Here is a 14,344-nt window from a genome sequence, read left to right as displayed (position 1 = left end):
GCCATAGTATGCATGAAGAATGAATATACATAACCAGCCCTGAGCACTTCAGGAGAAGCACGGACATCATAAAATTAGTGGCCAAAACTTAATTAAAATAAAAAAAAAATTGAACAAAAGAAATGAAAACCACCTAGTCTGCCCATCTCTAAGGCTGACCTGAGCTAAAATTCCACAGATAAATTTTTCTTGACCTGTTAAAACCTTATGTGATGGTTTATAGTCACAAATCCTTCCCTAGACTTGATACTTTCCCCCAATTGTTTTGCTAGCTACTTAAATGACAAGTCATTGGCAGTTAGATGAGCTGGTATAATTTATGAACCCTACTCTTTAACATTAATCTTTTCCCAGGGAACAGTCTTTGCTCACTTCCCACGCACTTTCTTTATAAACCTAATAGCATCTTTCTGTCACCCAGCCTCTCTCGTACAGTATATTGATGACATCACTCTGTATTACTCTTCAAAGACTATTACTGAAATCTCATGTAAACTTTAAGCAGAATTCACATCAAACAAATCAGTGACTGAAAATGTTGGATTTCACCTGAGTATTGCAAATAAATAAGCTCATATCTGATCAACTGATGCAGTCTAAAAGTCATAAAAATTACATCGTTTTCCTTGAGTTAGTGAGCTGCATCAAATTTACTAACATTCTTGACTATAGACTGAAGTTTGATCACAACATTAACAAGGCTATCCTGCAAACAAACCAGAAACTTAACTGTTAAACACACAAGAGTCACAATTTCACATATGTTTAACACAACAGAGAGCACATTTCAACTACCCATTCTTTTTTCTAGGGTTCAAATAATCTTACAAGTCCTCATCTTTTTGTAATGTCCACACTAGAAAAAGCTTACAAGATAATCTCAAAATTTACCTCAGGATACTCCTCCAGTGCACACCACTATGTATTGTAATTAGTTTGAACTGCCTAGAATATATAGAGCAGCTTAGTCTGTCCTTCATTACCAAGAGAAATGTCCCTCCTTTAAACCACTTATCAAAGGGTATATTCAAAAATGCTCACTCTACTCGGCTTACCTGAACCTTACAAAATTCTCTCTATGCTATAACCATCATGGCGACTCAACGTGCATGTTAGCACTACCTAAATCTTGGAATTGATCTTCCTCATACCATAAGCCAAGCTGGACACTAGCATGCCTGCAGTACTGTACTTAGTACTGAAGACATCACACGTTTGCAACCACACAGGAGGCTCAACATAATCATTAATATCTCAGCTTATGTTAAACAATCACTTCACAAGCCTTATTTCTGATAATTCCCTAATTTTCCATTTAAGAGTACTCACTAACCCAACAAGATGATCACCTAAACTGAAATCTAGTTCAGGTATGAATCTTCTACAAGTAGGTGAATCAATGATTCTCTGTCATTTTTTATTAATGTACCTGTATGACTGGGTATATTACAGCCCAGAAACATTTAAATAAACCAAATAAAGAATACAGTTACAAAACATCACATGGGACAGTACTGAAACACAAACTTAAAACTTAAAAGGATCACAGAGTGCTGTATAAAAGAGTTGTGTCTTGAGGCACCTGTAAAAACAATATACAGAACTGCACCCACAAAGCTACCATAATTGTGAATCCCAAAATTCAGAAGGAAAGGATTTGTGCATATAAATAGGCATCATAAGCATCATTTAGCAGCCGAACATTAGACCTGGTAAGGTCAATAGGGAATCAAAAACCTCTTTAAAATAGACAGGTCACTGGCCATGTAGGGATTTAAATGTCAACACAAGAACTTTGAAAGCAGTCTGATAGCTGCCAGGTGCTAGTGCAGAGAATGCACAACAGTGATAATATAACTGTGTCATCTTGCTCTAGCAATTGCTTGCAGATTGATGGAAAAGAAGTGGATGCTTTAACAAATTTTGTTTTCCTGGGCTCAAAGATATCTGCAGATTGTCATTATAGCAGTGAAATTAAAAGACACTGGCTTCTTGGAATCAAAACTATGGCCATTTTTCTCTATGGTCTTAAATAACAAAGATTGTCAACAAAGGTCTGTATAGTCAAATATTTTCCCACTAATAACATATGTCTGTAAGAACTGGACTATAAGTAAGGTTGTCTGCCAGAAAATTAATGCTTTTGAACTGTGATGTTAAAAAAACTTTCAAGAATTACAGGGGATGCTAGAAGGTCAAATGAGTCTTCACTTAAGAAAATAAACTTCATCTCTTCACTAGAAGCCTGACAGGAAAACTAGAGCTAAGACACTTTAGACAGTCAATGCTAAGACAGAATTTAATAGAGAACACAGAGATGCTGATAATGAATGAAGACAAAACAAGAAGGCAGAGGCTAAGATGAATAAACATCATTACTGAAGTAATGAATATGAATTTGAAAGAACTTTTTTGGGGGGATGGGCTTTTGGCCTCACTGCCTGCCAACCATCAGACCCTCTCTCAGTCTATCATTCATTCCCTTCACATGCAAGAGCCAAATGAGATGGGTCATTATCCAGCAACTACAAAAGATGATTTAATTTTTTTTTTATTTTTCCCTAGCCCTAATGATGCTCGTAATTCAATGAGATGCAGTGGTCTGATGGTGGAGGACATTTCTTCAGTTTTGTGAGAGGCATTCACTCGAAGCAGCCTGACCCTCCACTTGCAGCATGATCAGTGGTCTCTATAGTCTCCACCAATGAGATCACACTGCCTTGTGTCTCACCAAGTGCATATAAACCCCACACTCTCCCCAAACAGGTAAGCAGGCCAAAACCCCTTCACTTCTCTGCCTTCCTGCCTGGCTCCTCCAGTCACAGGGCCACTAACCAAAGCCCATACGTCTGGGTCACAGTCAGGGCTCCATCCATCTAAGTCATAAATTCTGAAGGACTTGTTGAAGGACAGGCCTGATATGCTAAAGTTCTTAGCATTATGAAGAGTCAAACCTCAGCTAAACAACTAAATAAGAATGGATGATGTTCATCAGTTGGTAGCAACATAACTGTGTCACAGCTGACATCTATTTCTGAAATAACACCAGTCATCAATCATCACTCTGAGATTACATATTTCAGCCAGAAATTCCAACTTATGACCCTCCTCATAAAGAATATGCAGGAATAAGGACAGGAGATCTGGAGGAACTTATAGTTATTGCTCCAGTGGAAACTGGGACCAAAGTAATGCAAGCTCCCTTCAGGACTGAAAGACAAAGAAAATTAAGAAGTAACACCCAGCAATGTTCTAAGCTAATCCAAAATGGCACCATGGATTCTAACCTTAAATATATACCAACAGATAAATTTAACACCAACTTCAACCAAGAAATACTTATCCAATCTCCACAAATCACTGAGTGTCTTATACCCTCCAAGATCCTAAAGGAACATGCCCTAACTGTTGTCTCCAAAGCAAAAAACACCACTTCCACAAGCCCAGACAATTTATTTAGATGCCTAATAAATAGTGTCAAACAAACCCTCATTGAATACCTCCAGAACACATTTAATTTAAATGTAGCCACAGGATGTGCCCATGATATATGGAGAACTGATGTTGTGATACCATTCACAAGGGACCCCCTACCATAAACCCCATGAATTATAGGTCCATAAACACAACTAGCCTAACTGGCAAAACCTTGGAGCACATTATAAACTATCATGCAAAAACCTTGTACAACTAAAAATTAACATTTTTTTAATTGTTCTATTTATCAAACTAATGAATTTAATGTTAATGAAAATGTGGGTAGTGATAGTGATAATTCTGATAATACATTTTTTTCCTTGTCATTTGGATTTGGAACCTAACCTTCCCAGGGTGCAAAAAAATCCATTTGACCCCCCCCCCCCGGTCATCCTACAGTTTCGGCCAGAAACTATTTTCTACATAAAATGGGCTTTTTTTTACATTCCTATTTGTTGCCAAAGGTGCTTTTATTACCATCTTATATAAAAGATGTGTTTCATTTTTTGAGCAAAATTCAAGACGCCCAGTGGACCCAGGATATGTATTGGGTCACTCTATATGTCAAGAGTTTGTATACAAGTATACATCACAATTTTTGTCTAGAAGCCCTACAATTTTATTTAGGAACAAGTCTGTTGGCAGAATATGTTATGGAATTCATTTATTTCTGTTGGAAGAACAATTATTTTGAATTCAATGGAGATTTATGCCATCAGAAACAGGGTACGGCAATGGGGGCAGCTTTTGACCCCATGCATACCAATCTTTGCATGGGCGTGTTTGAAGATGAATATATATATAAATTAGCATTTTATATACAGTATGTTGTGAAATATTATAGCTTCATTGTCAAGTTGATTTTTTGTGCAAGGCATATCAACAATCGGTGGGTGACTTTGTATCACAATTACAACAGATTTAATTTACAGTTGAAGGGTTGAAAGTGAGTAAGGTGGTCTCATTTTTAGATGTTATGTTGGATATAAGTAATGAAAGGAATGTAAGAACAATGATACATAGGAAATTTAAGGATGGAATTCAATATCTACAGGCACAAAGCTGTCATCCCCCCACCTCTTGCAGGATTTACCATATGGAGAATTTTTAAGAACATGAAGGCTCTGTATAATGATATCGATTTTGAAGTAGAAATAAAAAAAACATTTAGGATGTTTATTGATAGATAAAAGAGAAGTATTGAAAGAATGTCGGGATATGTTTAAAGGGGATAGAGTAGTTAGTTATAGAAACAACTTGGTACAAGTAAAGAGCATAAAAACTACACAAAGAGAAATACAAAAATGTATTGTGTTACTACCTCTAATGTATTTAGTGCTACGTTAGTTGAATTGGTTAAATTATATTGGGGCTATTTGATGTTCCTAAGAGATTTTTCTGAATGGTTATGTCGACTTCCCATGATTTCTTATAAGAGGGGTAGAAGTATTAAGGACTTTTTGGTTCATGATAAATTTGTTGCCACTTTAGTGGACGTTCCTTTGGACATGATACAAATGGGAACTATACCTTGTGGGAATTGTAAAGGTTGCAAGTATATAGTTAGAAGCTTTCTGAAAATTAATGGGATAGGATTTGTGGTACAAGGAATATATGGATGTGAAACTAAGGGCATTATATATGCCCTAAAGTGTCCCTGTAACAAGTTCTATGTGGGGGAAAGTAAGAGACCATTTAAGGTTAGACTTTTAGAACATGTACGGAACATTGTTAATAACAAAATGGAAAGCTCTATAGCTGAGCATTTTAAGAATTTTCGAGAAATTTTTAGAGAAAATTAATATTGGTCAGTATGACAGTGTCCTTGTTAAGAGTAAACTGTTGTACAAAGAATCTTTGCAGATACTGAAATTTAATACATTGGTTCCAAATGGGTTAAACTTAGAATGTAACTGGATGTTTTTTATATAATTGTTTGATTAATTGAGTGATAATAACTTAATGAGGGTGTGTATATATGGCAGGTGGGTGTTTAAAAATTTTACACCTTGAAGGCTTTGTCAGCTGAGACATTAGAGATAATAAATAGTGTGTTGTGGATATCTGGCTGGTTGTATTTTTTTTTTTTTGTTCTAGTGCCAGTAGGATTGTGTTGTGTAAAACCTTGTTGAACACCTCCTGAACACATTTAATTTAAACTTTACCACAGGATATGCCCCGGATATATGGAGAACTGCTGTGATGATGCCGTTCAAAAGGGACCTCCTACAATACACCCCAAGAATTATAGGTCCATCAGTACAACTATCCTAATTGGCAAAACCTTGGAGCACATGATAAACTATGATGTAAAGTAAAAACCTTGTACAACTAAAAATCAACACTTCGGCTTTGTCAATTGTACATTGTGTCAATTTAATTTGGTAAACTTATTTAAAAAGGTCACAAAAGCAGACAGCAGTAGTTATTTAGTCCACATCTCACATCTGGATCTGGCCAAGGCTTTTGACACCATTTCTCAAGTTGCTACTGTAAATAAGCTAAAAGATCTAAATGTAGATCTGAATGTGGTGAGATGAATAGCAAACTGGCTGAAAGATAGAACCTACTTTGTTATGGTGGGAGGTGTTACATCAGATTGGAGGAGGTGACTCACTTTTTGACTCTGGATTCGGTGCTAGGATCAGCCCTTTTTGACATTTATTTCTCTCACATCCAAACCAAGACTCATGACTAATGGCATACTATGTTTAATGATGATTATAAGCTGGGTGCTTACCTCTCGGTTAAGAATCACCTCTGCAAGAGCTAATCCACTCAAACCAGTGGTATGCAGAAAAAAGTGTTACAATTAAATGCAAAAAAGTGCAGTACTGTTACATTTGGTAAACAACCGTCACCTACAACTTACAGTATAGTCAATATCCAACTGCAAAATGACATTGCCGTCCAGGATTTTGGCACCTTGGTTGACAGCTCCCTCACCTTTGACCACCATATGGCATCAGTAGTCAAAAAGTCTTTCTATTAACTCACCTAATATGTAAGGCATCTCAACTATTTAAAAATAAGTTATCATTCCACTGTACTCCTCTTTAATTAGACCAATTATACAGTACAATGCCTCCTTGAGCCTTTACCTGTCCTAGACATATCACTTAACTAGAAAGGTCCCAGAAGTTTCAGAGTAACACAATTATTGGATTAAATACCATTATCTACCAACACAGGCTTGAAATCCTAATCTTGTATTCTGAGTCTTACAGAGTCATATGTGGAGACCTCTGTTTTACATTCCATCCTATTAAGGACCCAAACTAATTTTGATCTCTTGCAGCTTCAAAAGACCAACAGCACCACCAATACTCAAACTAAGGAATTAAACCTCCACCAACATATTAATAAAACATACTGGAAGGACAGATATATTATAGGTTTACAGGTTCATAAATTGTTACTAGGTCAACAACCACTAGGGCCCTTACAAGCCTAACCGCACACCCCAGACCATTTGGTCCCAAGTATCATGGGCATCTATATGAGGGCGGGGGGAATGTTAGTAGGGAGTAATTAAGGATTTGTAGGAGGGTTAGTTAGAATAATTCTTTTTGTATTGATAGCCCCTGTCCATAAGGAAAATGGTGGTCAGACTGAGGGTAAATTTACAATCACTCATCCAGTTGTCAAGATTTCATTTGAATAGGGTCAGGTATGAGCTCTGTTTTACATGGATGGAGAGCCTATTCCATAGTGCAAGGATCCTTTGGGACAAATATCTTTCCAGCACATTCTGTTTATGTCACAAGCAAAGTTCATACCCCAGATTTAGTGTTTCTAGTGCTGTTTGTTTTTCATTTGTGCAACAGATCCAGCAGGGCTGGGGCTGAGGAAGCCCTGTAAGCCAAGCAAAGATCCCCTCTCAGCAGCCTGTAGGAGACTGAATACAGAAACAGGGCCTTTAGGTGATCAGTGCAGGACAGTACTAAATACTCCTGTAAGAAATCTTTGTGGGTGTTCCAAATGCTACAAGTGCTTAGTTAGGTACATGCCAAGGTGGGCATTGTATTTAATAATAGGTCTAATAAGGGGTTAGTAGAGTAGTATTATAACTTCTTTGGACCTGGATGGCATACTTTTACCCACAAGTTGGGTGACAAAGAATTATTTTCTTATATCTTAGCTATGTTTGTCAAAGGCTAGATTGCTGTCTATATATGTTCCCAGATCACTTAATACGGTTCCCTACTAGATGAACAAATGCTTAAAATGTCGAGTATGACATGCTCGACAGCTTTTAAGTGAAAGTTCATCTAAGTGAAACCTCAGGATGTCGAAACAAGGAGTTTCAAAAAGTTATAGTTGTCCAGCCATCAGGAAGCCAATGGATGACATCAGAATGTTTACCCTGTCTAGCTGTTCTTAAAGTCCTCCACTGTGGTGTGGTCTAAACATTCACCCTGTGTAATGTTATGACGGTCCTCCACTGTGGTGTGATCTCGGAGTTGGTATATTTAAGTAGGGGGTGTGTGGGGCAAAGCCCCCCACTTTATTTTGTTTGTCGATTTGTTTTTGTTTTTTTGGAGGGGGGTTGGGGGGGCTGTAATGGTGTACAGTACATTTTAGCTGTCAGCCATTGGCTTCTTGATGGCTGGCCAACTATAACTTTTCAAAACTCCTTGTTTCGACATTCTGGGGTTTCGCTTAGATGAACGTTCGCTTAAAAGCTGTTGAGCATGTCATACTTGACATTTTAAGCATTCGTTCATCCAATATAGACCCACTTAATACTGGGCCAACTCTGATGTTCTATCGTGGGAGTGATTAACTTGGCTTGCCAGTTTCCCAAAGGACATTATAATGCAATTTTTGGAATTGAGTTTTAGGTCAGCCATGGCTTTGTCACCAGTCATTTGTCTATGTTAAACTCTCCTGCAAGATGTTGGTGTCTTGTGGGGGGGGGATCTTTAATAGCTCCCAATTTACAGTCAACTGCAGGCTTGGTGAGCAAGAAGTCTTGAATATTGGCATTGACTTCTGAGAAGTAGATGTCAAACATAAGTGGGCCCACCAAGGGGCCATGGGGCTACTCCACTGGTGACCAGTCTCTTGGTTGAGGTTGTCTCACTGATCCTGACTTCTTGGGTCTTGTCTGTGAGCCAGCTGGCAATCCAGCTCTGACAGCTTGCCAACAATGCCTGATTGACATATTGTATTAAATGCCTTGGCTAAGTCAAGATACGCAGTATGCACTGTTTTACCCTCATCCAATACCTTGGTGACCCTCTCAAAGAAGTTGACCAGGTTAAGTAAGCATGATCTTCCCTTAGCAAAGCCAGATTGGGATGGGGCAAGTGTCTGTAGGTTGTCAATGTCCTGGTTTATTATTTCCATAATAACTTTTCCATGTCTTTGCATATTAAGCTTGTTAAAATGATGGGTTTGTAAGTCCCTGGGTCAGTTGATGGTCCACACTCATGTAGATGACTGGCTGTTGTGATCCTCCATTCATTTGGAAAATAGCCTGTTTCAAGGCTGTAGCTGAAGGGTGCCTCACATGGTCCTGATAGGTTGCATTTTAGACTGTTCATGAGGCAACCAAGGATGTTTTCAGGATCCATGAAGGCAGTGTTCTTGGGTTTGGGGAATGCTGCCAGTACCTGGTATCTGCCAATAGCTGGGGATTGTATGTTAGAGAGGATTTTACCTGGTGCAGTGGGAAGGAGTAGGGGTGAAGTCTGAGGTGAATTTATCAGCAAGTAGATTTTCTATGTCATCCTGATTGGTGAAAGTGATACCATTTACCACCAGTTCAGCAAACTGCTGTGTGTAACTTTTAAGGTTCAGGACATAGCTGAAGAATGCCTTGTGATTGTTCATAGCTTGCTGGGCTATCCTGCCCTCATGGTTGGGCTTGTCGGCCTTTTAATTAGACTTCTTAGTTTCTTACTTAGTTGTATAACAGATCACTGTTTTTTAAGGGGGTTGCCCTTCCTGATTTTGGCCATGAGTTTTCTTCTTTTTTTATATACCCTGTTTAGACAAGGATTCCACCAGTGGAGTTTGCATTTTTTTTTGTTTGTTTTGGGTTTACTTCTAGTAGGTAAGGTATCCACTATGCAGCCATTCACATACTTGTCATGTTAGTAAAGTCCAAGAAGCATTGCACCTGTGAGTTTGAGGCAGTTTAAGTTTCCCAGTCTACAGAGGTGTAGTTAAATTTACCCAAGAATATGATGTTTGTTTGGATGGTGAGAACTTCTAGCAGGCTTAGATAAGAGTTGTGAGACTCTAAGGGCATAGATGGTGACCTGTGGTATGGTATGATGAGTGACACCTCCATCTTTGGCCCCAGTCAGTGCTGTTATTGGTCTAAATGTGTGAAAACTTATGTAGCCTACCAGAGTACTTTCTATGGCTAAACCAAGTCTCGGTCACGGCAAAGATGTCTACATTCTTTAGAGGGAGGAGGTCTTGAAAGGTATGGAGTGCTTTGTTTAGGCTCCTAGCATTGAACAGTAACACCTAAAGGCTGCTTGGAAACTTATTGACTAGGTTGATAGTTTTGTCTTTTTTTTTGGCATTGCCTTAAAAAAGACCCTAAGGGATTGGATAAAGTTTTAGCCAATATGCAAAAGCCTAAGACGGGCAGGTGCAGCCCATCCTTGGCAAAGCAGCATGGTCTGTTGACCATGTCCTCCCATCCTGACAAATATTGGATCTCCCTGGAGTGACAGCAGAGACTAAGCCAATTGTTAAAAATCAATCATTTTATGTTCATAGTGTGGCATCATCCTTGGTAATAGTAGAATGTTACTCAATGCAAGGCTCATACCTCTCTGTGACACATATTCCAAGAAAGCCATTTGTCTCTTTTTGTATAGTCCATCAATGTATATCTCAGGTCATTTGCAGTGACATGGACTATGACAGAATCATATCAGTACCTGGGGTGCAGTGACTTCACTGCATGGGTGATATTGCAGATCCTGGCTCCAGATAGGTAATTAACCTCTGTGTGTTACACAATGGAGCCTCCAATGATAAGGGTATTAGGTAAAGTAAATGCTTGCCTTATGGGCTTTGCTTTTGGGGGACTACTGGGTCTAGGTAAGATGGTAAGATGATAAGGGTAAGATGTTTTGTGTTGCTTTTACTTTGTGTTTTAGTGATTCCTAAGGAGCAGTATTGCCATTAGGTGCCAAACCACAAACGAAAAAACTGTTGAACCAAAAGAGCGTAACAACGAACAAGAACACTATGAGAGACTACTTCGTAAAATAAACAGACGTTTAATGACTCCAAATTAATGTTGGCGCCTTCCTAGCAAATCAAATATTTAGCCTTCCTCAGACAAACAGCAGAACAGGAAATGACATTTCTTAAAATATATGTATAGAACCAATTGAAATAAAGTGCATTTAGTAATTAGTTGTAACTAAGGTTACCTTAAAGTAGTATAATCCATTGCAAACATAAGCCTTGAATAAAGGTAAAGATAGAGTGCCTCTATAGGCATTGCAACGGAACAGCAAGTGATACTTTGTTGCAAGTAACTCCATTCATCAAAATATTTACACAGATGTTAAACTCTATAATTACTGGATTATTTAATCATACAACTTGCTTCATACTTATGTGATGTGTTAAAATGTTATAAAACAGTGAATGATAAACTAAAAATATTTGTGTATATTTTAAATTGTTACCAAAAATATTTCCACAATTTGGAACATTATTTCCACATTTAAACATTAAAAATACTGATTAGTTTTGCCCGCAGAATTCCTGTACAATAATCATAAAATAATACAATTTTACATTAGTGCATTCTGTTAGGGAATAATTGATGTTGGGTCCATTTCATATCCAAATGTGAGAGACCTTCCCTATATGTGTTATCTGTTATACGATAACCATTTTAATACACATTTTATTGATAGGTTGTCATTGATGCCAGGTAATAAATGTGCTCTAGTTCGTACCTGCCACATCAATTCATCTATCTCTAACCTAATTTGCCAGGGGCCACCCATTGGATCTGGCATTCTTTGTTGGAGTATAACAAAGTTGAAGGAATGCCCTGTATTGCTAATAATATGCTTAGCTAGGGCATTGTTCACATCCCTTCTGCTAATAGCATAAATGTGTTCGTGTATTCTGGTCTTGAATCTACGCTCTGTCTTGCCAATGTAGAAAGCTTCACATTGGCTACACAGAGCAGCATATACACAGATTTTGATTCACAGTTGTAATGCTTACTTATTTTATATGTCCTATCTTTAATGTTGAACTGAGTGCCCACTCTAATAAATTTGCATTCTGCACAGGCACCACATTTGTACATTCCTTTGGGGCTGAGAAATGAACTTTTGGTGCCCTTTCCAAAATAGCTTTAAGGTTTTGGCCTCTCCTGTATGTTATGTTGGGTTTTTCACCTAATGCTGTAGACAAAGTACTGTCATGATTAATTACGTCCCAATTCTTATACAGGATCTCCTAATTTTTCAAAATCTAGCGAGAAAGTGTGTAAAAAGACACATTATAATTAGTGTCCTTACTTCTATCTTTAGTTGGCAGACTAACGAATTAGTGCCAATTCTTCTTCCCCGAAAGTTTTGTTATTAAGAAGGGGAATAAAATGGCCTGACTTCCGTTTATTTACTACTTCCACTATGATGTTGTCAATCAAAGTAAGTGGATAGCCTCTTGCCAAGAACATATTTTTAGTTTGTTGCATTCATGTTGGAAATCCAGATCATCAGTAACCATCCTCACTAACTGACCTTTTACAACCGATCTTTTTGGTAGTAGGGATGGCTACTGGAGAAATGCAAAAAACTATTAGAATATGTGGATTTTCTATGTATGTTACTTTTCAGTCTTTTGTTATTAACATCCTTTGTAAGAAGAATGTCTAAATAACTGATCTCACTTTCCTGTATGTTAAAAGTGAACTGTAAAAGTTTGTCATGTTGGTCATTCGTTCTATAAAGTTAGGGATGTCCTCACTATTGCCTTTCCATAAACAGAAAATGTCATCCTGGTATCTGGTATACCAGGAGACATACTGTTTAAAACCTCATCCTTAAATAGAAGTTCTTTTTCCCAATGTGACAGTACTGCATTGGCGACGAACCCACATGGCGACCCCATTGCTACTCGGAGGTTTGAAGGTAAAATTGTTTTCAAAAGAAAAAGTTATTTACCAAAACCATCTCCAAGAGTGTTTCAGTCAAATAAATGGTGTTATTGTCAACATTCTTGGCAACCATAAATTCTCTCACCCAATTAAGGCCTATATCCTGTGGTATAACTGTATACAGATCTTTTATATCTATTGTAAGGAAAACTATGTCCGGGTATATTCAATTTCGCCAATGTTTTTCAGAAAGGACCAAGAGTCCTTACAGATATGTGCCTCCTGTGCTAGTAAAGGTTTAATAATACTATCAACTAGTCTTGCACATGCGTAAGTGGCGAACCCTGCCATCAACAATAGGCCTGACGGAGGTGAGTAAAGCTGTTTATGTAATTTTGGTGTTCCAAAGAAGGCTGAGATTCTCGGGGATGGCATCTGCAAATATCTATACATTTCTGGAATAATAAAACCTTCCATAAGTAAATCATATAGTATGTTATTAATCTTCCTGTAGGCTCCATGTATCTCATTCAGAGATACTTCCTTATAAGCTGGTGTATCCAAATGCTTCTTCATGTATTCCACATATTTAAAGTGGTCCATTAAAACCACCCCACCTATTTTATCCGGTTTCATGACACGGATCCTACAATCCCTTAATAAATGGAGAAAATCCCATTCCAGTGTGGTCATATTGTTAAGATCTTTTTGGTTACTATACATAATCCGATTTTTAATTGCCCACAAATCTGTTTCACACATTTTCTCAAACACTAATAAGCTCGGATGGAGGGGTGGATTATATGTACTAGATACCCTAAGGGGTTCAGTAACTCTGTGTTGTTACCCAACAATGAATGTAAGTTAAGTTTTCTAACAAAAACTTTTAGGTCCACCAGTGTTTTCCCTATGTCCATATGTTGCTTGGAACAAGCGATAGATCTTTTGCAAAGAAGTTGACAATATCCTGATGGATTTCAATAAGTGTATAATTATACACTGTAAAGTCATTGTTACTACTTTTCAGGATATTTGGTTCCAAACCAAAAGAGGGAACCTGGATCATCTCCTCCTCCCCTCTTTTCTTGTTCCTCGTATTGGTCCCTGTCTGGGCCCACGGTTGGTTGCTCGGGTGTTGTTGGCCTGATGAAAATCCTGGTTGTCCTGTTGGTCAAAATCTACCATAGACTGGCCTTGTGGTTGGATGTTATCCCTCAGTCCATTTGCTGAGGTGTTTGGCTGATTGGTCTTATTAACGTTGGTACTGTTGTTATTATTCAGCCTTGGGCTCCTTCTATAGCCCTGCCGTTGAGTTGTAAAACCTTCTTGGTTATTGTCATTATTGGTGTTATCTACTGGGATAACATTAGTATTTTGTCCAGTTTGATTGGGCACTTCCCTTGAATAACCTCGTTTTATTTTGAGGCCTGGGATAAGCGGTTTTATTCGCATAGTCCGTTAAATCTCGACTTAATTTTTCTTTTTACTAAATAGTAATTTCTCCATACTAGCCTCAATGCTAGAAAAGATACAATAGTCGTGCTTAAAGCAAGAAATCATCACTGGAAGTAATGTATTTTCAAGGGCATCCAAATCAGCTGCAAGAACCGCAATATCTTTAGAATAAAAGCAATGAGAGCCTGTAGGAATTGATCCTTGTCGATCAAACAATGCCAACAGCTCTTGGTGAAAAGAGAATTTTCCACCAGCCCAGATGGAAAACGCCATTGTCTTAGTCCTTTTGGGACAACCTTGTGTTTAACACAT

The sequence above is a fragment of the Protopterus annectens genome, chromosome 13.part0 (assembly GCF_019279795.1).
Source record: "Protopterus annectens isolate FY-2018-M chromosome 13.part0, PAN1.0, whole genome shotgun sequence".
NCBI lineage: Eukaryota > Metazoa > Chordata > Ceratodontiformes > Protopteridae > Protopterus > Protopterus annectens.
The sequence above is the reverse complement of the archived record's forward strand: the minus strand, read 5'-3'. Positions refer to the sequence as shown.